Raw genomic sequence first — 26387 nt, forward strand, 5'->3', positions numbered from 1 at the left:
AATTAAAAGCACAGTTTCTATTTTTGCAGATTACACCAGGCTATGTTATACTGTGCAGTCCATGGAAGAAGGTCCAAAAAACGACAAGCTGACTTGGACACACTGAGTGATTGGGCATCAACTTGGCAAATAAGATTCAATGTAAATACGGTAAATGCATCTTGGTAGTAATAATCTCCATACATCATATGTCCTAGGGGAAGTAACACTGGGAGAGTCACTTATAGAGAAGGATTTGGGTGTCCTTGCAGATCGCAGATTAAATAACAGCATACAAAGTCAATCAGCTGCTTCTAAGGCTACCGGGATATTGTCATGCATTAAACGAGGCATGGACTCGCGGGGCAGGGATGTAATATTACCACTTTACAAACAGTTGGTGCAGCCTCACCAGGAATAGTTCAGTTCTGGACACCAGTCCATAGAAAGTACGCACTGCAGCTGGAAAAAGTAAAGAGGAGAGCGACTAAACTGATAAGGGGCATGGAGGGTCTTAGTTATGAAGAAAGATTAAAACAATTGAATTTATTTAGTCTTCAGAAGAGACATCTAAGGGGGGATATGATTAACCTATACAAATATATAAATGGGCCATACAAAAAATATGGTGAATGTGATGGGCACTGCCTCTGTCTCCAGAAGCATCAAAGCTTCTTTACTGTAAGAATCTGTGTAATAGACTTCCTCAGGACATGATCACAGCAGGAACAGTGGACAGTTTTAAAAAGGGTTTACATGAATTCTTAAAAAAAAAAAGTGCAAAAATCTGAGTCTCACTTCCTTTCTGGCATTCGTGTCCCCACCTATCCCTTGATGGACTTATGTCTTTTTTTCAACCATATTAACTATGTAATTATGACAGCTGATCGTGTACAACAGGTTACAAAGTCCACACTATGCAGTCCAGTGTACAAATACTAGAAACATATGAATCATATAAATATAAAATAGGACATAGCAACCAGTTAAAGTGAACATTCTTCTATCTGTCTTTCGCTCGGTTAGCATTGTAGCTATTACAAAACTCCTGGTCTAAACATTCTCAATGTAATGATGATGCAAGTAACCTGCCATTGTAGTAGGAGCCTCAAACACTATTTCATCCTATGCAATACCAAAGTCTGCGAGGAAAAGATCAGATGTACTTTTTTAGCATCTAGAAGCAAAGCTTAATCCCATGGTGAGCCTGCTGCTCGGCTTATGTGATTATAGGGCCTTTCATGCACCAGAACCTGGATATCTGTTACCAAACATAAGAGTATCCAAAGCAGTGGAGATAATACTAAAATGGATGAGAAGGACCCCTTTACAGCTTGAAAGGGATCTTGTTAGGTGTCAGTGCTTGAAGTGGTCTAATGTCAGAATGGCAGAATAGCTGCAGTATACTTTACAGGAGAGATCAGGCAGAATGCCATTACAAGCTGTGCTATAACAGCTTCTCTGAAGGGATAAACAGCGGAGACCCAAGTGAGTTGATTTTTACTAATACCTTTGAAGAACATGATGAAATAAATCTAGGATATTAGAAGGTAGTAACAACATATTAACACATTCTCTTATCTGTTGGCTTACGTCCTTTCAGAAAACCCTTGCGTCTGGCATATTGCAAACTGGTAAATTAAATTATAGAACTGACACTGCATTGAAATGCTTAGCCGGAACGTTTTTTTTTATTCATTTATACATTCAGTTCTGGCGTGACACTTCATTTTTTTTTCAAGGAATGGCAGGACACTGCAGACAAAGCAAATATCACAAGTAATACAAGTTTATACAGGATAGCTCGCCAGTACTTGCTGAAATTTATAATCTAAGCTTCTTATAACCATAATACAAACCAAGCAATTTTCTATAATACTGTTCTGGCATTTTCTAAAGGTATTCTATCAAATACAGTTTCAACTAGAATGTCTTTAGATCCTGTATGTACCGTATTTTTCGCAACATAAGACGCACCCCCGCCCCCAAGTGGGGGGAAAATTCCCCTGCGTCTTATGGGGTAAATACTAATGAGCGCTTCTATTAAAGGATTCTACAAGCAACTGCATTGGTGAAAATGGGCACCACCAGTCAGTTCATAAAAGGGACTTGTCACTTCCTCGTCTCCCATACTATGCCAACATGGGACACATCCCTTGTATCACGGTATTTCCAGTTATGGACTTGGGTGTTCATTAGGATAGTAAGACTGCCTAACAAGTTGATGGACCTATTCATCTTCAAAGTGTCTAAGGTTCATTTTACACTGGTGGATTTTCTGTCCTTTATCGAAGTGCAGATCGGCGATACAGCATACCAATCGACGCTCATGAAATTCCATTTAAACTCAGGAATTATCGTAAGTATGGGGACGAATGATCATTAAAGCCCCTACCACAGTGTGCATCTCTTGGCAGCACATCTTTTTTTTTTTCTGTACAATGGGTCTGCCGCCAAGGAGGGACACTATTTATATTGGTTGTTGCCTTCAGTTTTTATTATGTTATTTTAGCACATATATGATCAAATATATACATTTCTAGTTCATTCAGAGGGTGTGCACACTGGTTCTTTTTATTAATGTGTTACTGCATCTAGTAATCACTGAGTCTTGTTTGTCACATGTATAGCATCCCTAGTAATTACTTTCATTTATTCTTTTAATTTTGTTGTGCCTGCAGTTGATTGGTTTCAGTAGGAACCAACAAAAGGAATTCAGCTACTATGACACACGTGTCTATGATACACAAGGTACAGTGTAAAGTACAATAGTTGTTGGTTATAAAAGGACGGACTTAAAGGGGTTGTCCCACGAAAAATATTCTACAGTTTTTAAACCAGTGCCTTAATTTGAAAACTTTTGTAATTGCATGTAATTAAAAATGCAGGATAGCCACTGAGTTATTTCATAAAATGTACCTGCACAGCGCCACCTGCTGTTTGTTTTTTCTCATTTCTTTGTCCTGCTCATTGAGATGGCCGCACATGCTTCACCTGCCTCCTGAGCTGTGATAGGGAGAGCATGGACACGCCTCCTGAGCTGTGATAGGGAGAGCATGGACACGCCTCCTGAGCTGTGATAGGGAGAGCATGGACACGCCTCCTGAGCTGCAGCAGAAAAGACACTCCCCTTGAGCTGTCAGCTTGATATAAATCTAGCAGAACAATGTATGTGGAGATCTCTTGATCCATGTGAGGTACAGGGCTGGTGCTAGCTTTGTTAGAAAGAGGTTGTCATGTACTATAGTTTTTAACATTACAGGGGTATTCCGGTAAACTAACTTAATTTTAGAAAATTGCATTAAGGCTGCAAGCTGTGACCCAACCAGAACCCATACCTCTACATATAACCAGAGTTTCAATTTACCTTGCAATCCATTTGCCTAGCTCCTGTGTGAGCCTGCAACACACTGAGTATCATGGCGCCTGATCTTTCTTCATAAAACTACAATCCCTAGCTTTCCTGCTGTGAGTGTTGCTGTTTATTGATTGGCTGCCTGATATACAGTCCGGTCACGCCCCCTCTACTCAGTAATCACCAGCACACTAACACAAGACATTTAGCGAGAGATGTGTTAGCAACACACTGAGCATGCTCGACCTCACAAATGTCCAGCTTATTCAATATAGATCAATGAAAAAGGATCTGAAATTCACAGTGTAGTATCCAGCAGTATTGATCCCCTTAAAACATAACTTTTACTAGTCAGATTATAAAAAAGGTACCACAGTGGTGGTTCACCAGTGCATAAGTGAAAAAGACATACAACAATAATAATAGATGCAAAAATATGTCTGGGAGCTAGTCGTACAGACTCCACTACGAGAGGGATGAGTGAACACAGGGCAGCAAAATGGGAGCAGTGGGTATGCCTATACTCTCCCTAAGCTCACCCTGGCTATAACCTCAGCCCAGGGACGTCCCCTTGTGGTGGAGACTCCCTGTCCTCGTTCCTGGGCTGACTGCCCTGCGTTTACCCTCCTCTTTACAATAAACAAAAGTTGCTCCACAGACCATAAGTAGGTGTGGTCATGTGTCCCTGGTGAAAAAATTCTTACAGGGCCACTGGGATGGATAGGACCAATAAAGACCGATACAGTAAGGGTGAAATAGATCAATATCACCTATACCCTATAGAGCCGAGCCCGGGTGCAACAATCAATGCATTCCCAGGTTGGTTCTAAATGAAGCCCCAACGCGTTTCCCCTATCACTAGGTTCATCAGGGGGCATATGTGGTCAGAGATACAACCATCACAGAAAGAAATGTATGGTCAAAGATACAACCATCACACAAGATAGGTTAGAGATACTTAAGATAAGGTGAGGCAACAGGACCAGAGACGCAGATGATGTTTAGGCATAGGACCAAGGGACCCATTTGATATGTCCCACCTGTAAGAAATAAAAATGCTCTCAGTTCATGTGCTAGACACAGTACAATGCATTTGTGTCCCCTATATCTCCTTCAAATCAGCACTTACTCAATGTCCCGTGCAGTCAGGAGGAAAGAGAGCCCACATGATACGGGCCAATACGTACGGCGCCTCATCCAGGTGGAACGCATGGGGCAGTCACATCCTGTTCTATGGAACGCAGACTCACTCCCCATCCGTTCCATCAGGCGAATCGCTTATACTCAGCGCAGATATCGTCACATAAGAGGCAAGGCAGCACGATGCTCACTCCATTAAACCAGTCAGTTACATATAGCATAGTGCTTATTATTCTGGTGTTCTATTAGGGAAAGGGGGCGGGGTCTGGGAGCTATTGATGATGCAGTATTGTACTTTTCACTAAAGGTGTATTACTATCATAAATAAAACACCTAAAGCACATTGGATAAGCAATGTGCAACCTGGATACTTTTAAGTAGTATCCTACTTCTTTTATCATGGCTATTGGTAAAATTACCGAAGTGACGCTACTTTATGACAGAGGGATAGAGGAAAATGTACGGCCCCATGAATAAACGTCCCAGGGGGGGGGAAGTAGATCATAGGAAACAGGAGAACGTGAGTCTCTCATTGATCCCTAATGGTGCCTGGGATCTAAAGCGGTGAATCCACATGCATTCTTTTTGGAGGATTTTACGATCCCAGTCGCCACCCCTTGGAGATAAAGGGATGGTTTCCAGGACCGAAAATCGCAAGCACTTAGGGTCGCCACCGTGCACATCAATTACATGTGACGCGACGGGTGTGATCTTTTTCTTCACCACGTCGTTCACGTGTTCACAGATTCGACGCCTGACCTCACGGATAGTTTTGCCTATGTAGTCCATGGGGCAAGGGCATTGGCATAGATAGACCGCACCCTTGCTTCTGCAGTTGTAGAAATCTCTGATTTCATAGGCTTGACCAGTTACTGAGCAGATGTTAGATTTAGAGGTGGATATGAACGCACAGGCTTTGCAGGAGCCACATTTAAACATCCCGCAAGGTTTCCGGTCCAGCCAAGTGCCGGCTCCAGTCGGTGCAATGTAATGGCTATGAACCAAGCGGTCTCTTATGCTCCTCCCCCGCCTATAGGTAACGCTCGGTTGCTTAGTCAGTACATCCTTCAGGTCAGGGTCCATGTGGAGAATTGGCCAGTACCTTTTCAGGACTGACATTACTTCCACATTTGCACAGTCGAATACAGATATTAGGCGTATAGGTTGTTGTACACTCTGTACCTTAGGTTTTGGGGCAAGTAATTCGGTACGCTCCCTGCTTGCGGCGTTCCGGAACGTCCCTCCGAGGACTGTTTGAGGATATCCCCTCTCTCTGAATCTCGTCTGTAATTTCCTGGCCTCAGTGTGAAACGCCTTACCCTCGGAGCAGTTTCTCCGGGTCCTCAAATACTGACCCTTTGGTATGCCGCGTTTAAGCGGTAGAGGGTGATGGCTCTCCCAATGCAACAACGAGTTGGTCGCGGTGTCCTTTCTGAATAAATTGGCAGTGAGTTTTTCTCCCTCCCTGGTTATCCGTACATCGAGGAAGGGGATAGAGTGATGGTCAAACTCAAAAGTAAATCGCAGACCAACGTCGTTGTTGTTAAGGGACCCCACAAACTCCTGGAGTTCCTCTGACCCACCCTTCCAAATCACGAAAATGTCGTCTATATATCTTGTCCAGAAGGTGATCTTCTCGGACCACCAAGTCTCCCTATCTGGAAACACGACAGTGTCCTCCCACCAGCCCAGGAAGAGGTTGGCATAAGTGGGGGCACAGGGGCTCCCCATTGCCGTCCCCCTGAGCTGGTGGTAGAACCGCGAATTGAAAAGAAAAAAATTGTGGGTCATAACCAGGTGGGAGGAACAACTGACACTTAGCTCACTGAACCTTATGCAAATCCTCCTTGATGAGGAGAAATTGATGTTTGAAAAAACATCTGCTAGCCTTCAGGAACAAATTGATATTGCCCTCACCTATAAAGACGACCCAGATTTCCCTAGACGGGAAGCTTCTCTCCAAGTGTCAGTTGAAAGGTTTCAAACTGTCATAAAAGAGAGAAAGCATAGACAGTTCCTCCGCGACCTCTCGGAATTTAGAGAGAATAGGGCCTATCAACAACAACCCACTGGCTCCGCACCTTTGGTGTCTGAGGTGTCCACATCTGAGGTGGACTCCTCCGACACCGAATTATCGGGTGGGAACTATAGGGGTAGAGGCACGACACAGACTGGGAGAAGAGGTAGACGACGATGGCAGAAGGGAGGAACAAGCGGGAGGGGTCGTCCGGGGGGGGTAAATTACTCCACCGGGCCAGCATCCTATCCCTCTGGCTCATCATCTCAAACAGCTGGTGCTGCCTCCAACAACTTTCCGTCGTCACATTCCCCTGCATGCGCCTCGGCGTCTTTTTTAGAGAAAAGTCAGATCCCTTACAATCTTCGGGGGGGGGAACAAAGCCGACAGAACCTGAAGGATGGGCTCCAAGTTGTGAATCTATCATCACGGTCCCTAAGTGCACTTGAACTAGGGGTATTGAGCAAGGGTCTGTCTTTTGTTCCAACCACTAATTTCTGTCTATTCACCTGGATTAAGGACCTGAGCCTATTTGCTAGACGCCTTAAGTGGCACAAATTCTTTAGGGATAATGATAGACAAACATGTGCCAGACTCGGCCTGAGTGAATGTGATCTTGCCTCTTTGCAGACTCTCTGTGAACTGGGAGAGGAAGGTAGCCGGTGCCCAGGTCAGGGACCATATACCAATCTTAAACCAACAAGTACAAAGATGCCCCCACCCATAAAATATGAGTGTGTGGACATATTCATGCAAATGGTGACGAGTGAGCTGGAGAGATTTGAGGGAATGTCTCCCCGCCACTTCAATCTGTCTCGAATGGAGATGTCAGCCCTGACTGCCCTTGAGAAAGATAAATCTATAATCATCAAACCCTCTGATAAGGGTGGCAATTTGGTCATTCTTGACCATGTAACGTATCAGACTATGTGTTTGAATCTTCTGAAAGATAGGGAAGGTTATAGGGTGTTGGATACGAACCCCCAGACCCCCTTCTACGAGGACTTGAAGATCATCTTGACTGACGCTCTAGTAGACAGATTGATTTCGGCGGCTGAGTACAACTTTCTCCTTCCCGCTCACTCCACCATTGCTACCTTCTACGGATTACCTAAAATCCATAAGGGGGTTATACCCCTCAAGGGGCGCCCCATTGTATCCGGGGTTAACTCCCTGACCCAGAATTGTGGGATCTACGTCGATCGCGTGCTGAGGGAGTTCGTCGTGTCTTTACCCTCATATACGAGGGACACGATGGACTTCCTCAGCAAGATCGACGCGATCAATATGGACAAGGACTGCATACTGGCAAGTATAGATGTCGAGTCCCTTTATAGCTCTATCCCACATACGAAGGGGATCTCTGCTACTGAATACTACCTGAAGACTAGGGACATCCACTGCAGGGCGCATAACACCTTTGTGCTCAAGCTCCTGGAGTTCACTCTGACCCACAATTTTTTTCTTTTCAATTCGCGGTTCTACCACCAGCTCAGGGGGACGGCAATGGGGAGCCCCTGTGCCCCCACTTATGCCAACCTCTTCCTGGGCTGGTGGGAGGACACTGTCGTGTTTCCAGATAGGGAGACTTGGTGGTCCGAGAAGATCACCTTCTGGACAAGATATATAGACGACATTTTCGTGATTTGGAAGGGTGGGTCAGAGGAACTCCAGGAGTTTGTGGGGTCCCTTAACAACAACGACGTTGGTCTGCGATTTACTTTTGAGTTTGACCATCACTCTATCCCCTTCCTCGATGTACGGATAACCAGGGAGGGAGAAAAACTCACTGCCAATTTATTCAGAAAGGACACCGCGACCAACTCGTTGTTGCATTGGGAGAGCCATCACCCTCTACCGCTTAAACGCGGCATACCAAAGGGTCAGTATTTGAGGACCCGGAGAAACTGCTCCGAGGGTAAGGCGTTTCACACTGAGGCCAGGAAATTACAGACGAGATTCAGAGAGAGGGGATATCCTCAAACAGTCCTCGGAGGGGCGTTCCGGAACGCCGCAAGCAGGGAGCGTACCGAATTACTTGCCCCAAAACCTAAGGTACAGAGTGTACAACAACCTATACGCCTAATATCTGTATTCGACTGTGCAAATGTGGAAGTAATGTCAGTCCTGAAAAGGTACTGGCCAATTCTCCACATGGACCCTGACCTGAAGGATGTACTGACTAAGCAACCGAGCGTTACCTATAGGCGGGGGAGGAGCATAAGAGACCGCTTGGTTCATAGCCATTACATTGCACCGACTGGAGCCGGCACTTGGCTGGACCGGAAACCTTGCGGGATGTTTAAATGTGGCTCCTGCAAAGCCTGTGCGTTCATATCCACCTCTAAATCTAACATCTGCTCAGTAACTGGTCAAGCCTATGAAATCAGAGATTTCTACAACTGCAGAAGCAAGGGTGCGGTCTATCTATGCCAATGCCCTTGCCCCATGGACTACATAGGCAAAACTATCCGTGAGGTCAGGCGTCGAATCTGTGAACACGTGAACGACGTGGTGAAGAAAAAGATCACACCCGTCGCGTCACATGTAATTGATGTGCACGGTGGCGACCCTAAGTGCTTGCGATTTTCGGTCCTGGAAACCATCCCTTTATCTCCAAAAAGTAATTTTACCAATAGCCATGATAAAAGAAGTAGGATACTACTTAAAAGTATCCAGGTTGCACATTGCTTATCCAATGTGCTTTAGGTGTTTTATTTATGATAGTAATACACCTTTAGTGAAAAGTACAATACTGCATCATCAATAGCTCCCAGACCCCGCCCCCTTTCCCTAATAGAACGCCAGAATAATAAGCACTATGCTATATGTAACTGACTGGTTTAATGTAGTGAGCATCGTGCTGCCTTGCCTCTTATGTGACGATATCTGCGCTGAGTATAAGCGATTCGCCTGATGGAACGGATGGGGAGTGAGTCTGCGTTCCATAGAACAGGATGTGACTGCCCCATGCGTTCCACCTGGATGAGGCGCCGTACGGACCGGAAGTGACGCAACTATGCGTTCCACGCAACCGGATGTTAGTTCCGAGTGCGTTCCACGTGATCCGGCCGGCTCAGAATGCTCCGGTATGTACCCCTAACTACATGAGGGACGATTCGTGATCTGCATACACGATTCTCAGGCCGGAAGTAACACATACTAATCAGCATGAATCAGACACAGCTGGTGGGTGGCTACTTAGGGGAACGGGAGTGTGTGTGAATGAGAGGAGGAACAGGACGACACCAGGACGCAGCTCAAATGTAAGTCTGGACCATCTATTGAAAATTTACATCACTGTAGCATGTAGTGTGTTTCACACCATGCTTGACTTTTTGCTCACAGATCCCTAAGTGACGTATTGGCCCGTATCATGTGGGCTCTCTTTCCTCCTGACTGCACGGGACATTGAGTAAGTGCTGATTTGAAGGAGATATAGGGGACACAAATGCATTGTACTGTGTCTAGCACATGAACTGAGAGCATTTTTATTTCTTACAGGTGGGACATATCAAATGGGTCCCTTGGTCCTATGCCTAAACATCATCTGCGTCTCTGGTCCTGTTGCCTCACCTTATCTTAAGTATCTCTAACCTATCTTGTGTGATGGTTGTATCTTTGACCATACATTTCTTTCTGTGATGGTTGTATCTCTGACCACATATGCCCCCTGATGAACCTAGTGATAGGGGAAACGCGTTGGGGCTTCATTTAGAACCAACCTGGGAATGCATTGATTGTTGCACCCGGGCTCGGCTCTATAGGGTATAGGTGATATTGATCTATTTCACCCTTACTGTATCGGTCTTTATTGGTCCTATCCATCCCAGTGGCCCTGTAAGAATTTTTTCACCAGGGACACATGACCACACCTACTTATGGTCTGTGGAGCAACTTTTGTTTATTGTAAAGAGGAGGGTAAACGCAGGGCAGTCAGCCCAGGAACGAGGACAGGGAGTCTCCACCACAAGGGGACGTCCCTGGGCTGAGGTTATAGCCAGGGTGAGCTTAGGGAGAGTATAGGCATACCCACTGCTCCCATTTTGCTGCCCTGTGTTCACTCATCCCTCTCGTAGTGGAGTCTGTACGACTAGCTCCCAGACATATTTTTGCATCTATTATTATTGTTGTATGTCTTTTTCACTTATGCACTGGTGAACCACCACTGTGGTACCTTTTTTATAATCTGACTAGTAAAAGTTATGTTTTAAGGGGATCAATACTGCTGGATACTACTCGACCTCACAAAGGCTGAGAAGGTCGATGCCATTGTAATTTATAAGGAAACACAGTGAGTAGCAGAGGAAGAAAACTACTTTTATAACTACTGAACGGTAAATATGTGAAATTTACCTTATATTAGGTAATTATTGATAATGACTTAGTCTAAAACATAAGTTATATTTATGGTAATCGAAATACCCCTTTAATCATCGGATAACCCCTTTAATCTACAGGGTGGGCCATTTATATGGATACACCTTAATAAAATGGGAATGGTTGGTGATATTAACTTCCTGTTTGTGGCACATTAGTATATGTGAGGGGGGAAACTTTTCAAGATGGGTGGTGACCATGGCGGCCATTTTGAAGTCGGACATTTTGAATTCAACTTTTGTTTTTTCAATAGGAAGAGGGTCATGTGACACGTCAAACTCATTGGGTATTTCACAAGAAAAACAATGGTGTGCTTGGTTTTAACGTTACTTTATTCTTTCATGAGTTATTTACAAGTTTCTGACCACTTATAAAATGTGTTCAATGTGCTGCCCATTGTGTTGGATTGTCAATGCAACCCTCTTCTCTCACTCTTCACACACTGATAGCAACACCGCAGGAGAAATGCTAGCACAGGCTTCCAGTATCCGCAGTTTCAGGTGCTGCACCTCTCGTATCTTCACATCCATCACCATCTATGTAAGAGTACGGAGGAGACCCGTCCTTATAACATAAGACTGCACTCTTCTTTTCATATTAATAATAATAAGCCCACCGCTCACCACATTTCCCCTCTCCTGTAGGTAATATTTTTACTCATGCTATTTCAGACGCTGGCCTCGCTTGTAGCCAGAGTCCCCAAATTTTCAAATTTCCCCGCGTTGGCCCTCGCTATAAACATGAGTTTATACCTCGGCAAAACCGCATCTATAATTTGGATCCATTTTTGTAGCGACGGGACCGCCGGAGGTTTCCAGTTCAGTAAAATGACCTTCCTGGCGTAGAACATTAAGAGTCTATACAGCATCCTAGCATGCTTAGTTTGAATCAGATCCTTCACTAGTCCCAATAAGCTATTCTCTGGGGAGCATACTGCTGGTAACCCTCATTTCCCATTAAGAAATTTGCGAATTCCTGACCAAAACTGTGCTATCACTGGACAACTCCATATCATGTGAATCAAGGTTCCCCTTTCTGCGCCACATCTAGAGCATTGAGGAGTATCCAATATTTAATATATTTTATTAAAAATCCAACAATAATTTTCAACACATATTATGTAACATCATGAATAATTTTCTCAATTTCTGCCCACCTAAATACCCAAAGTAGAAGAACCTGGTTGATTTCAATAACTCTGTATCTAAGCATTGAGAGGTCACCATTAGTTTGCTGTGTTGAAGATTTGCCCATTTCGCATTCGTTTAAGCTAGCCATAGTGAGAATGTTATACATGGCCAGAAAATGTATTGCTCAATATTAGTTGCAGGAGACCCCTCCAACATAAAGAGAATTCATAGATAAGGTGAACTGGCTGATTTCTATGTAGACAATGTACACAAAATGGGGGGCAATAGAGAAATTCTTGAATGTCGGCTGCTGGGATTGATGTATCTCTATTGTGTGGTAGTAGTCATAGGTAATTATTGTGATATTGAATTTTGTTTCACATTTTTTGTTCCTTCCACAAATAACCAGATTTTTTTCTCTTTTAAGGTATGATGTGCATATTTTGTGATGGGAGCCTGGGTGGGAAATATCTCTGGCACATGCATAGTACAGAAATTATACTGTACCTGTAATTTTTGGTTTGAGTATTGTTTGTTTTTTATATTGAACATTAGAAAATGTAAAAAAAAAAAATTATTGGATAAAAAAAAAAAAAAAAAAAAAACATTTGAAGGAAGAAATGGGTGACAATAGGCCCATAAAATACAATGCAATTCAGAGCCTACTACCTTTTGCAAAGGTAAACTGATACTATATGGTCTCATGTACATGACTGTTGGATGTTTAGCGGTCTGCAAAACACGGATACCGGCCATGTGCATTCTGCATTTTGCGGACCGGAAAGGCCGGCCCCTAATATAAAAGTCCTATCCTTGCCCGTAATGCAATAATAGGACATGTTCTATTTTTTTGCAGAGCAGACATACGCACCTGCTATGTTCGGCAGCGAGAAAGAGAGAGGGATGTTGACCACAGTAGTTACTGTCCCATTACACCGAAGAGGCCAACAAGAGCTGTAGGGCGTGGCATCTTTAATTTTACCAATTGTTTCGGTTTAAGCAACGTGGCCTTCACCCATACTATGTTCTGATATCAAGGATCTGGCAATAGACAGAATTGTGTGCAGAAGATTCCCATTTATCTTAAACAGTTTATTATATCATTAGCAAACCCCCAGTTCCAGCCTAGCTAATGGAGACTGCATGCCTAGATGTAGAGCCCAGGTTTCATGCGTATGCTGTACAGGATGAAAACAGTTTATGTCTCATCTTTATTCCCAGTACAAGCTACGTTCCTAGTATGTCCTTCCCCACATCTCTAGTGTTGAATTACTCACTGATAATTCTAGCAGGTCTTATTCACCAAAAGGCCACGCTGAGTTTTGTTATGACAACTGAGCGCTTAATTGTGTTGTTCTGTCAACCATGAATATTCATTGCAGCCGAGCAACAATTAAACGCTCTGTCACCACGCGTGTAAAAGCCGAGGAGAGGGCATGTCCGACCTGCAATCTGTCAGCCGGGCTGCCACGAGCAAAACGACAGAGAGCCGTACTGATGAGGAGTTAAGACATATGAAAAGCATAGTTTATCCAGAAGGAGGGTAACTGTAGACAGTGAGCAATTAAATGATTCTCAGCCTGCAAGGAACTGGCACAAGGTGTTCTGCTGTTAATGCCAACATGCCAAGTGCGCTAGCTCGCGGCAAACATCAGGAAACTCGATACATAAAGTGATTTCAAGGTTTCAGCTCTGGACTTAGGATGCAACAAGTCAAATGACAAGTCAGTGGGACTGGCCAGTGAGACTGGCTGACCTGTTGCATGTGCATCTGGCAGGTGAAGGCATCTGTGCTGGTCATATGTTCATATGTGTCCAAGTATTAATATATGGAAATGGTCCTCTAAGAGCAACAGCGGCATTGTCTTTACACCCAGAGGCTCGGCTTTCTCTGCAACTGCTGCGCCCCCTGAATTTTGATTGACAGGGCCAGGCAGCGTAAACATGATCACACTTGTCCCTGACCTCCTAAAGTCAATCAAAGTGGAGGGTGCGGCAGTTGTAGAGAGCAAAGCCTCTAGGTGTAACGACAATGCCCCTGTTGCTCCTAGAGGCTAATTTGCATATAGTAATACATCATTTTTCTCAGCGATGCGGGCACATATGTACATGTGACCAACATAGATCCCTTCAGCTGCCAAGTGCATATGTAACAGGTGTGGGGACTTGCTCTGGTAGACAGGATTAGCGGACGCAGTATAGAGGCAACAAGTTCTTTGGATCAAACAGTTCAGTGTTTTATTCACACTTTAGGCAAGTGACAAAACAAGCAGTCATAATCAAACAAAAAGTCACCTTGCGGTGTTGGCAGTAATTCACAGCATGCGGCAATTCTGACTCAAAGAGTCCTTGCTGATAGAAGCACCAACCTGTTTTCACGCCAAACAGGTAGAAAGCCTTCATCCAGACACAAGGCTCCCAGATCCCAACACAAACATGGCTTCTGAGCCCAGCTGCCTATTTAAGGACAGCTAGGTGATGCCAAAACCCGGACTGGCATTTAAAATCCGGTCCGGTATTTGACCTCACCTGGCTGTAAATCAGCCCAGCAGCACATGCTAGGAGGAAAAGACCGTAATTAGACTTACCGGTAATTCCGTTTCCTTGAGTCCACCATGACGGCTCTACTATGAGATTGACCCGGAAACAGAATTACCGGTAAGTCTAATTACGGTCTTTCCATTTCGTCCACCATGACGGCTCTACTATGAGAACTACCAGATTATTAAACAGGGTGGGTAACCGCTTGTAAAACCTTCTGACCGAAGGTTAAATCCGTAGAAGCTGACACATTGATCTGGTAATGTTTAATAAAAGTATTTATATTGGACCAGGTGGCTGCTTTACAGATCCTGTCAAGGGAGACACCACCTCTTTCTGCCCATGAGGACGCCATAGCTCTTGTAGAGTGAGCTTTTATATTCGTGGGGCTGTCTAGACCCGACCTCTGGTAACAGCAAATGATAGTAGATCTGATCCATCTTCCAATCGTGGCTTTGGATGCTTTTTTCCCTTTGTTAGGACCCCCATACTGAACGAAAAGGTTATCATCTTTCCTAAATTCTTTTGTTGAGTCCAGGTATTGTATGATAGTATTCCGGACGTCCAGGAGCTGGAATTGATCTTGCGATGGGTCGCCCTTGGGAAAAGATGGAAGGATGATCTCTTGGTCTCTGTGAAAGTCCGACACTACTTTAGGGAGAAAACCAGGGTCTAAACGCAAAACTATTCTGTCCGGGAAGATCGTGAGGTATGGTTCCCTGCAGGACAGCGCTTGGATTTCACCCAGACGTCTGGCTGAAGTGATTGCCACTAGGAAGGCTGCTTTAAAGGATAGGTGTTTGAGAGACATTTCTTGCGTAGGAGAAAAAGGTGAATTCGTAAGGTTTTTTAGGACCAGGTTTAGATCCCATTGAGGCATCCTAGAGGTTAAGGAAGGTCTCAGTCTTGAGGCAGCTTTTATGAACCTCCTTATCCACCTGTGACTGGCCAGGTCTGTATCGTAACAAGCCCCCAAAGCAGAGATCTGTACTTTGAGTGTGCTTGGTCTAAGGCCTAGATCTAACCCACGTTGGAGGAAGTCTAGCACTTTTTTGATATTGGGGGAAGAGTTTACGGGAGGAGTCTGGCCTAACCAACTACAATATTTCTTCCAAATCTTCAGATATATTGCAGAAGTAACCTCTTTTCTACTGGACTTAAGGGTGTTTATGACCTTCTCTGATATCCCCTTGCTCTTTAGGATCTCGCGTTCAGGATCCAGACCGAAAGTCTGAAGAGACCTGGATTCTGGTGAAGAATTGGACCCTGAGAGATAATGTCCTCCTGTGGGGGGATTATCCAGGGTTCTTCCAGAGCTAGTTCTTTTAACACTGGGAACCAATTCCTTTTTGTCCAGTACGGGACAACTAGTATTACGGTTACTGGGTCCGATCTTATCTTCTGCAGCACCCTGGGTATTAAAGGCCAAGGGGGGAAGGCATAGGCTAGGTCCCAAGACCACCTGACTGAGAATGCATCTGTCGCCCATGGGTTGTCTCTTGGGTTTAGGGAGCAAAAGGGATGGACCTTTGCGTTCTTTTTTGATGCAAACAGGTCTATCCTGGGGGTTCCCCATCTCCTGGTAATCTGCTCGAAAACGATTGAGTTTAGGGCCCATTCCCCCGGATCTATGGTTACTCTGCTGAGAAAATCTGCCTGTATGTTTTCTGTACCCTTTAGATGGATAGCAGTGATGGATAGAACGTTCTTTTCCGCCCAGGAGAATATTTTTTCTGCCAACTCCTTTAAGCCTAATGATCGTGTGCCCCCCTGATGTTTTAGGTATGCTACGGCTGTTACGTTGTCCGAGAGGATCTTTAGGTGTTTTCCGGAGACCCTGTCCCGTGACGACTTCAGTACTTCCCAGATTGCCCTCAATTCTCTGTGATTTGAGGAACATTTTTTCATGGCGTCTGACCAAGTGCCCTGGTAATTTATTGGGCCTATTTTTGCTCCCCATCCGGTACCACTTGCATCTGTGTATATTTGAATCTCCGGATCTTTTACCCAGGGTACGCCCTTTTGCAGGTTTTCTTCTTTCGTCCACCATTTTAAATCTTATTTCACCTGATTCGGGATGGGGATCTTTTTCTCTAGAGAGCACTGTCTCTTGTCCCAAACCCTCAGGATCCAAGATTGGAGAATCCTGGTGTGGGCCTGAGACCAGGATACTGCTGTTATGCAGGAGGTCATTGTGCCTAGGAGGCTCATGGCACTGCGAATGGAGCACTGGGATTGACTTCGGAATTTTTGTGTTTTTTCCATAAACGACGTGACCTTTTCCTGAGGGAGGGATGTCACCTGGGAGACCGAGTCCAGTATTACCCCCAGAAACTTCATTCTGGTTGAGGGGACTAAGCTTGACTTTTTCAGGTTTATTACCCACCCCAGGTCTGAAAACCTGTGCATCAGGTCTCTGGTGATGCTGTCCGTCTCCTGCTCCGAAGGTCCCAGGACCAGAAAGTCGTCCAAATATGGGAAGATTTTTATCCCTTCTGCTCTCAGGGGGGATATCATTTCTACTACCAGTTTTGTGAATACCCTTGGAGCAGATGAGATCCCAAAGGGTAACACGGTGAACTGGAAGTGTCTTACAACTCCTGAGCTGTCCACTAGGGCGAACCTGAGGAATTTTTGTGATGATCTGTTTATGGGGACGTGATAGTACACGTCCTTTAAATCTATGGACGTCATGAAGTCTCCTGTTTTGATCAGGGGAATGATGGATGTTACAGATTCCATCCTGAATTTTCTGTATGCGACCGCTTCGTTTAATCCCTTTAGATTTATAATGGTGCGGGAGGAACCATCCGGTTTTTGTACCAAATATAGACTGGAATAGTAGCCCCTTCCCCTTTCTGCACTTGGGACTTCTGTCACAACGCCTGAGTCTATAAGTTGCAGGATACCCTGCCAGATTTTTTCTATTATTTTTGGACTGTGAGAGGTTATTTTGAACCTCTTTGGGGGGACTGAGGAAAATTCTATTCGGTAGCCGCCCCGAATTATATTTAGGGCCCATGGATTTTTTGTGATGGACTCCCACTGGGACAGAAAATTCCGCAGTCTTCCCCCTACTCTGGCGTCATTGTTTATCTTTATTTTGGGGGTTAAGAAGGAAACCTCTGCCTTTTCCCCCCTTCTGGTAACTCCATCTACCCCCCTTTCCCTTGCCCCTATAGGGTCTAGTCTGGGGGTTGGAAGAACGAAAGGGCTTCTTTTTGGTCTCTTCTGGGAACCCCTTTTTTTATCAGCAGCCTTTTCCAAGATAGAGTCTAATACGGGTCCGAAAACGTATTCTTCAGAAAACGCTATGGAGCACAGTTTTGCTTTTGATGCTCTATCCCCTCCCCAGGCTTTCATCCACAAAGCTCTCCTTGCGGAATTGGTGAGGGCCGCATCCTTAGCGGCAAACCTCACAGACTCCGCCGAGGCGTCCGCCAGGCAGGCCGTGGCAGATCTGAGGAGTGGAACAGAACTAAAAATTTCCTCCCTAGGAGTCTTGTTTTTAATGTGTTCTTCTAGTTCGTTAAGCCAGAAACACATAGATCTTGCGACTGATGTTGCGGCTATATTGGTCTGGACCCCAAACATGGCTGCCTCCCAGGATTTTTTTAGGAGAGAGTCGGCTTTCCTTTCCATTGGGTCCTGTAGTTGTGAAGAGTCCTCAAATGGGAGGGAAGTCTTAACTACTTTTGCCACTTGGATGTCAATTTTGGGGGTCTCGTTAAACAATTTGACGTCCGCTGGATCAAACAACAAACGGTTTCTGAATTCACGGGATACCCCTAGTCTTCTCTCGGGGTCAGTCCACTCGTCTAAGATCATGTCCTTTAAATTTTCATTCATTGGGAAAACTTTTGACTTTTTTGTTCTGAGTCCCCCGAACATCTCGTCCAAGACGGACCTCGGTTTTTTCACCTCCTCAATCCACATGGTTGCCCTCACGGCTCCCAATAGCTCCTCCATATCCTCGGAAGAAAAGAAATATTTCTTACTATCTTCCATTATCTCCCCCTCTGATAGAACGTCAAGGTCCACGTTCTGTCCCGAGGTGGAGGCCCCCTCGTCCATAATCTCTGAAACAGAGGAGGATGGGGCGGATAATCTTGGTCTTTTTGCAGGAGGTGTAGACGGGGCTGATCTGAGGGAGGCCAAAGAGGACTTAATTTCGTTCTGAATAAGCGTTTTGACCTCAGACAAAATTGCCGGTTGTTCCTCTTTTATAAGATCTTTTATGCAACTCTGGCAGAGCTTCTTTTTATAATTCTCAGGAAGCTTTCTATTACAAGTTGCACATCTTTGCACTTTAGACCTCGTCCTGGGCTCTTTAACTCCCTATAAGAGAGGAGCAGCCAGGTATCAATAGACAAACCAGCAAGTAAGTCAAAAAGAGAAACATCATTTTGTCTTTCCCCACAGGGGAACTCACTGTTGGAGTAGCCGAGGGAGCTTCGGGGTCCATCTGGGCTGTAGAGGCGTCCGGGGCTTCAGGAGCAGACATCAGACCTGTATGTGCCAGGAGGAAGATCGGTGTGCGCTTGTAGAACCTTCCCTTTTTGAATCTGCCGCCACAAGTATGTCCGGCGTCTGACGTCACTGCCGAGCGCCCGACTCAAGCTCCGCCCCTTCCGCCTCCAGCGCCGGAAGCAGAGTGTAATGCTGAAGCCTCCCGGAGTCGGCGTTCAGCATGCTGCTTCCTGCGGTCAGCTTCCTTACATAAGGAAGGGGGACCGCACTGTGGGGAGGGATACAGGCTCCTGTTACAGAAGCGAGATCGCTCCAAATGAATCCCCTGCCCAGCTTTGGACCGGACCGCAGGAGGGCAGGGGACGAGGACGGAATCCTCAGGTATTTAACAAAATAATAAACTTTTCTCTTCACCTCCACCAGGAGGGCTCTCTGTGTGGTTGACCCCGTAGGGACAGGAAACACTGAGGGTGAGTGTGGGTGGTGGCCTTTTAAACTCTGTGTGTTCCTGCCCCTACAGAGGTCAAGGGTCAATCTCATAGTAGAGCCGTCATGGTGGACGAAATGGAAATACCTGTTTTTCCAGACCAAACCTCTCACTGTGCCACACAGGTCAGACAGTGTCATAGGTACAAATCTGCTGACAGATGCCCTTTAAGCCACAAACGGATCTGTCACATTCAATACGCCAAACTGAAGCAGAAACCCAATCTGTGCTTTTTTGCCGCAGAATCCATGCCAAAATCTCTGTGAACTCTCCCACAGGTTACACAGACTACATGTTATAGCATGTAACAAGTAAACAACTTTTCTCATTAGGCGAGAGAAGGATAACATTAGATGTTCAGCAGGTCCCAATGAAATTGGCTGGTTTACACGACATTCAGCTAATAAATATGGCCAATAGGAGTGGGTTGAGGTCATCTGATAAGGCAGTTAAGGAAAAAAAAAATTTCTTTTTTTTTGTGGAAAGAAAAGACTGATCACTGTGTCTACCAGGGTCAATGTACATTAGAGTGCTGACGGAACCGAGCGAATGCTATAGGCTCTGCCAACAAAAACAATATGCGCCACTTTACATTCCCACGTGGCCATCAACAAGTGTACTTATATGTGTCTGCATTTGAAAGCATGACTGAAAACTACTAGAACGAGTAATTTTGCTATTTGGCCTTTAAGGCTACTTTCACACTTGCGTTTGATCGGATCCGTTCTGAACGGATCCGATCATATTAATGCAGACGGAGGCTCCGTTCAGTATGGATCCGTCTGCATTAATAACTTAGAAAAAATTCTAAGTGTGAAAGTAGCCTGAGCGGATCCTTTCAGACTTTCAATGTAAAGTCAATGGGGGACGGATCCGCTTGAAGATTGAGCCATATGGTGTCATCTTCAAGCGGATCCGTTCCCATTGACTTACATTGTAGGTCTGGACGGATCCGCACGCCTCCGCACGGCCAGGCGGACAGCTGAACGCTGCAAGCAGCGTTCAGCTGTCCGCCTGGCCGTGCGGAGGCGAGCGGAGCGGAGGCTGAACGCCACCAGACTGATGCAGTCTGAGCGGATCCGCATCCATTCAGACTGCATCAGGGCTGGACGGAAGCGTTCTGCTCCGCTCGTGAGCTCCTTCAAACGGAACTCACGAGCGGACAGCAGAACGCTAGTGTGAAAGTAGCCTTAGTCTATTTAAATATTATCAGTCAACATGCTGATAAAAAAAAAAAAAAAACTTTCATTCTGACAGCAGTTAAATATCTGGGTCCAGATGAAAGCAGGTTTTCTATTAATTTAGAAGGAAAGATCCAAGCCACAGACAAGTAGAAAGGCTCTTGTATTTCATTACATGAGTACAATGATGAATTTAAAGAGAATGAGGAGTATCTGACATCTGTTTCCTAGGTGTTCCTGCTGTTTTGATTCATAACTATTCTTCGGCGCCGCATATTTTTATACTCAATCTTTCCAAATAGGGAAGGAAGCAAAGCAAGCAGAAGCTTCAATACTGCTGCAATAAATAACAGAGAATGCTTGATTTGTGCTGCGATGAGTACATTAAAGCCAATTATCTTCAGAAAGAAAGTGAATAAGGAGGCTGCAGGTAATAAAAATGACAACCTGGGCCATGTCTGAAAAACATCCTGCAATTTGTATTCGAGGTGCATTACTTGAGGAAAAAAAGTAATCACTTTAATTAAGAACACTAGAACACAGTTCTACGTAAATTAGGGTTTAATTATAAAAGGAAAACATTTACGGAAACCGTTGCTGCAACGGTAGTGATAAAACCGGTGAAAAGCATTAACCTGTCCCAAATTAAAAGGACGCTCCTGCAGTGGAGATGCATTAACATTACTGACCATGTTTCCCAGTGAAATCATGCTGGAAGATCATTTTTCCGACTTAGCAAAGTGTTACACTAAGCGATTTTTCTCTAATAACACAGAGGCAATTTCTGCTAACAGCAATTTAGTCCCGCAGATCGAAATGACAAAAAAATGCTGTTCTATTGAAATCAATGAAATCTGACAACTAGCTGGTGCAAGGAAGAAGAAGAATATATGTTAATCTGGAATTACAAAGATTTTGGTGGCTGCAAACGATAGCCAGCCACCCACTTACCCACCCCCCCGCCAATCAGATATTGATGGCCTATTCTGGGGAATACCCCTTTAAGGGTCCATTCACAAGTCCGTATGTGTTTTGTAGATCTGCAAAACACAGACACCGGCAAAGTGTGTTCCACATTTTGCAGACCGCACATCACCGGCACGCTCATAGAAAAGGAGATTTTTGTATAACTTACCAGTTAAATCTCTTTCTCGCTCTTCCTTGGGGGACACAGACCTTGGGTATAGCTCAGCTCCCTAGGAGGCGTGACACTAAGTAAAACTGTTAAGCCCCTCCTCCATCAGCTATACCCTCAGCCTGGAGATAGAGGCTACCAGTTGCGTGTCCAAGTAGTGAAAGGAAAACAACCAATAACAGGAACAACCAGCCAGCAACCCAACGGGGGGCAAAACCATAACCCTGTAACCAAACACAGAAGGGTGGGTGCTGTGTCCCCCAAGGAAGAGCGAGAAAGAGATTTAACTGGTAAGTTATACAAAAATCTCCTTTTCTCGCCCATTTTCCTTGGGGGACACAGACCTTGGGACGTTCAAGAGCAGTCCAAGAAGGGAGGGACCACAAACCCAAGGCGGAACATCACCAGAGCATCAGGAAACCGCTGCCTGCAAAACCAGGCGGCCCAAAGCAGCATCCGCTGATGCATGCGTATGCACTCTATAGAACTTTGTGAAAGTGTGCAGAGAGGACCAAGTGGCTGCCTTGCACAACTGTTCAGCCGAGGCCCGATGCCTCTGCGCCCAGGAAGCACCGACTGCTCTGGTGGAATGAGCAGTGATGCCGAAAGGCGGAGCTCTGCCCTTGGCTTGATAAGCCTCAGACACCGCCAGTTTAATGAAACGGGCAATAGCCACCTTGGAGACCGCCAAACCCTTGCGCGAACCCTCCGGAACCAAAAACAGGGAGTCCGTGCGCCGAAAGGATCCGGTGACGCCCTGACCACATCCAGACGGTGCAGTTCCCGTTCTCTGGGGTGGGAAGGAGAGGGACAGAGCGACGGAAGGACGATGTCCTCATTGATGTGAAAGGCGGAAACCACCTTTGGCAGGAAGGTTGGGACAGGCCGAAGCACAACCTTATCCTGGTGGAAGACCAGGAAAGGGTCGGAGCAAGAAAGAGCCGCTAACTCCGACACCCGTCGGAGAGACGTGATGGCCACAAGAAAGATGACCTTGCAGGACAGAAGATGAAGGGAGACTTCCCGTAAAGGCTCGAAGGGGGCGGATTGGAGCGCCGAGAGCACCACATTCAGGTCCCAGGAAGGAACTGGAGGGCGGTACGGCGGAACAGAGTGAGCCACCCCTTGTAAGAAGGTCTTAATGGGCCCTAGAGGGGCCAGGGGACGCTGGAGAAGAATAGACAGCGCCGAAATCTGTCCCTTCAGAGAACTGAGGCCCAGCCCCAGGTCCAGACCCGACTGGAGGAAGGACAGGAGTGTGGGAAGGGAGAATCGGAGAGGAGGGATGCTCCGGGACTCACAGAACCCCAGATAGGACCTCCAAACCCGATAGTAGATCCTAGAGGATACGGGCTTACGAGCACGGATCATGGTGCGGATTACGTCCGCGGAGAAACCCCGTCGCGTTAAGACGGCGGTCTCAATAGCCACGCCGTCAAACGTAGCGAGTCTAAATGCTCGTGGAAGATCGGTCCCTGAGAGAGAAGGTCTTCCCTGGAGGGCAGTGGCCACGGTGCGTCTGCCAACAGCAACATTAGGTCGGCGTACCAAGACCGGCGGGGCCAATCCGGGGCGATTAAAATCGCGGGAACGCCTTCTGCCGCGATCCTCCGAAGAACCCGTGGCAGGAGGGGAAAAGGAGGAAAGACGTACAGAAGGGAGAATTCGCGCCACGGAAGGACGAGCGCGTCGGCGCCGTAAGCCTTCGGGTCCCGTGCCCTGGCCAGGTATAGGGGGACCTTGTGGTTGAATTTGGAAGCCATGAGGTCCACGTCGGGGCGACCCCAGCGAAGACAAAGGGCTTCGAACACCTCTGGGTGCAGGGACCATTCTCCCGGGTCGATGGTGGACCGGCTGAGGAAATCCGCCGCCCAGTTGTCCACCCCCGGGATGTAAATCGCGGATAAGGCCGGCACGTGCGTCTCCGCCCAGAGGAGAATGAGGGTCACCTCTTGCATAGCTCCAGCGCTGCGAGTGCCTCCCTGATGGTTTATGTATGCCACAGCCGTGGCATTGTCCGATTGGATCCGAACAGGGTGGCCCTTCAGTAGATGGGTCCAGTGTCTGAGGGACAGAAGAATCGCCCTCAGTTCCAGAATATTGATTGGAAGTCTGGACTCCGATAGAGACCAAACGCCCTGGACGGACCGGGGAGGGAACCCCCCCCCCCACCCCCGTAAGCTGGCATCGGTGGTAATCACCAGCCAGTTCAGTGGGAGGAAGGACTTCCCCCTTAGAGGGATATGCAACCACCAGCTGAGGGAAGCCCGAGCCAGGGGAGGCAGAAGAAAGGTCCTGTCCAGAGTCCCCGGTGATTTGTCCCAGGCCGACAGAATTGCCCTCTGAAAGGTGCGGGATCGGAATTGTGCGAACGGCACCGCTTCGAAACAGGCAACCATCTTTCCCAACAACCGCATGCTGGCTCTGAGGGAAGGGCGGCGATGACGGAGGAGACTGTGAACCGACCCGCGAAGGGCCAGACGCTTGTCCGACGGGAGGCGGACCTCCGCCAACTCTGTATCCAGGAGCATCCCCAGGAAGATCAGCCGTCTGGAGGGGATAAGGGAAGACTTGGGGTGGTTGATAACCCAACCGAACCGCGTCAGGGTCTCCAGGGTGAGTTCCACACTGCCAGATGCCTGAGAAAAGGAGGGTGCCTTGACCAGGATGTCGTCCAAGTACGGGAGAAGAAAAACACTTCTTGAACGTAGAAGGGCCAAGACAGGGGCCAGGACCTTGGTGAACACCCGAGGAGCCGTCGCCAGACCAAAGGGAAGGGCGACGAATTGGAAGTGATCGTCCCCCACCGCGAAGCGCAGGAAGCGGTGATGACACGGAGCAACCGGAACGTGGAGGTATGCATCCTGAATGTCGATCGAAACCATGAAATCCCCTCTTTCCAGGGAGGCCACTGCGGACCTGAGAGACTCCATCCGGAATCTCTGCAGTCGGAGAAAACGGTTCAGGCGTTTTAGGTCCAAGATCGGTCGCACTGAGCCTTCCTTCTTGGGAACCACAAAGAGGTTCGAGTAGAACCCCCTGAACCTTTCCGTCGGAGGCACGGGGGCGACGACACCCTTGTCCATTAGAGAGCGAATGGCCGCGAAGAAGGCGGCCGCTCGTACGGGATCCCGCGGAGGACGGGATCGGAAGAAACGGTCTGGCGGAATGGACGCAAATTCGATCTTGTATCCGCAAGATACAATCTCGAGCGCCCATGCGTCTGAGATGTGGGCCCGCCATACGTTCCTGAACAGGAGAAGGCGGCCCCCCACCCGGGTGGGTGGGGGCGCACCTTCAGGCAGAGGGCTGCTGGCCTGTGGGAGCCCGTGCAGGCTGGGACTTGCGCCAGGGAGGTTGCGTCCGAAAAAACGGCTTCTTGCGTCTATCCTGGGCTGGGCCAGAGGAAGAAGAACTGGCCGCGGGTCTAGACCCGGTGGTCTTGCGAAAGGACCGAAACAGGGACGAACCAGCGCGACCACGGGGGGCGCCCTTTGGCCTGGACTGGGGGTGGTGAGTACTCTTCCCACCCGTGGCCTCTGATATAAGTTCGTCCAGACGGGTCCCGAACAGGCGGGAACCCGTAAATGGTAGGCCGGCCAAAGAGCGCTTGGAAGCGGCGACCGCCGCCCAAACCTTCAGCCAGAGTTCCCTCCTGACAGAAACTGCCAGGGCAGAGGAACGGGCAATGAGGGCACCCGCATGAAGGGAGGCCTCACAGACGAATTTTCCGGCCTGAACAATTAGTTGGGCTAAGGAACGGAGGTCCTGAACAGGGACGTCCGACCCTAACTCCCGTTCCAGTTGCAAACCCCATTCAGAGACCGCTTTACCAACCCAGGCGGAGGCAAAGACCGGTCTAAGGGCCGAACCAGAGGCAGTAAATATGGCCTTGGAGAGGGATTCCGTACGACGGTCCTCAACAGACTGGAGGGAAGATCCGTCCTGTACCGGAATAGTAGTGCTTTTGGACAGGCGAGCCACGGGAGGATCAACCTTAGGCGGGGATGTCCACGTGGTCACAGAATCCGCTGGAAAGGGATAGCAAATGTCCAGCTTTTTGGGTGTAATAAAGCGGACGTTAGGCCGGGTCCAAGCCTTGGATACCACAGAAGAAAAATCAGCGTGTATGGGAAAAACCTTGGAGGCCTGTCTGGGGCGGAGAAAGGACACGCCGGCCTGTTCGGAGCTGGGGGGGTCATTGTGTATCTGAAAGGTATCACGGATGCTAGCGATAAGATGCCCCACCGCGGACGCCAATTTGGATGGAAGCTCTGAATCCATGTCCACTTCCGAATCCGCCAGTTCACCCTCAGAAAGCGTATCCCTTTGAGAGGATAGACTTGACTGAGCTCGTACGCATGGCGGAGAGAGCGAAGCATCTGGAGAAGATGTGCGCTCAACCCTTGAACGTTTCTGAGTATGCCGGGCCCTGGAAGATTCGCTGGGAGGCAGGGAACCAGTGGGGGCGGCAGAAACGGTAGTCCCAGCGGGTGCGACAGGGATTGTGGCAGCCTGCGGGAGAGGCGGTCTATCCACGAGACGGCCCACTACGTGTGTAAGGCTTTCCAC

General features: G+C 47.2%; 1 protein-coding gene and 1 long non-coding RNA gene across 2 annotated transcripts in view; one reads left to right on the plus strand and one right to left on the minus strand.

Moving 5' to 3' along the window:
- EXOC4 (exocyst complex component 4) overlaps positions 1 to 26387 on the minus strand; it is a 499321-nt gene that overhangs the window by 379229 nt on the left and 93705 nt on the right. The gene's annotated exons all lie outside the window — the stretch shown is intronic.
- On the plus strand, positions 9713 to 10053 carry LOC122927790. Its single transcript, XR_006387819.1, has 3 exons — positions 9713 to 9757; positions 9840 to 9906; positions 9996 to 10053. It is a non-coding gene; the product is annotated as an uncharacterized LOC122927790 (long non-coding RNA).

Source organism: Bufo gargarizans, chromosome 2 (assembly GCF_014858855.1).
Source record: "Bufo gargarizans isolate SCDJY-AF-19 chromosome 2, ASM1485885v1, whole genome shotgun sequence".
Classification (NCBI taxonomy): Eukaryota; Metazoa; Chordata; class Amphibia; order Anura; family Bufonidae; genus Bufo; species Bufo gargarizans.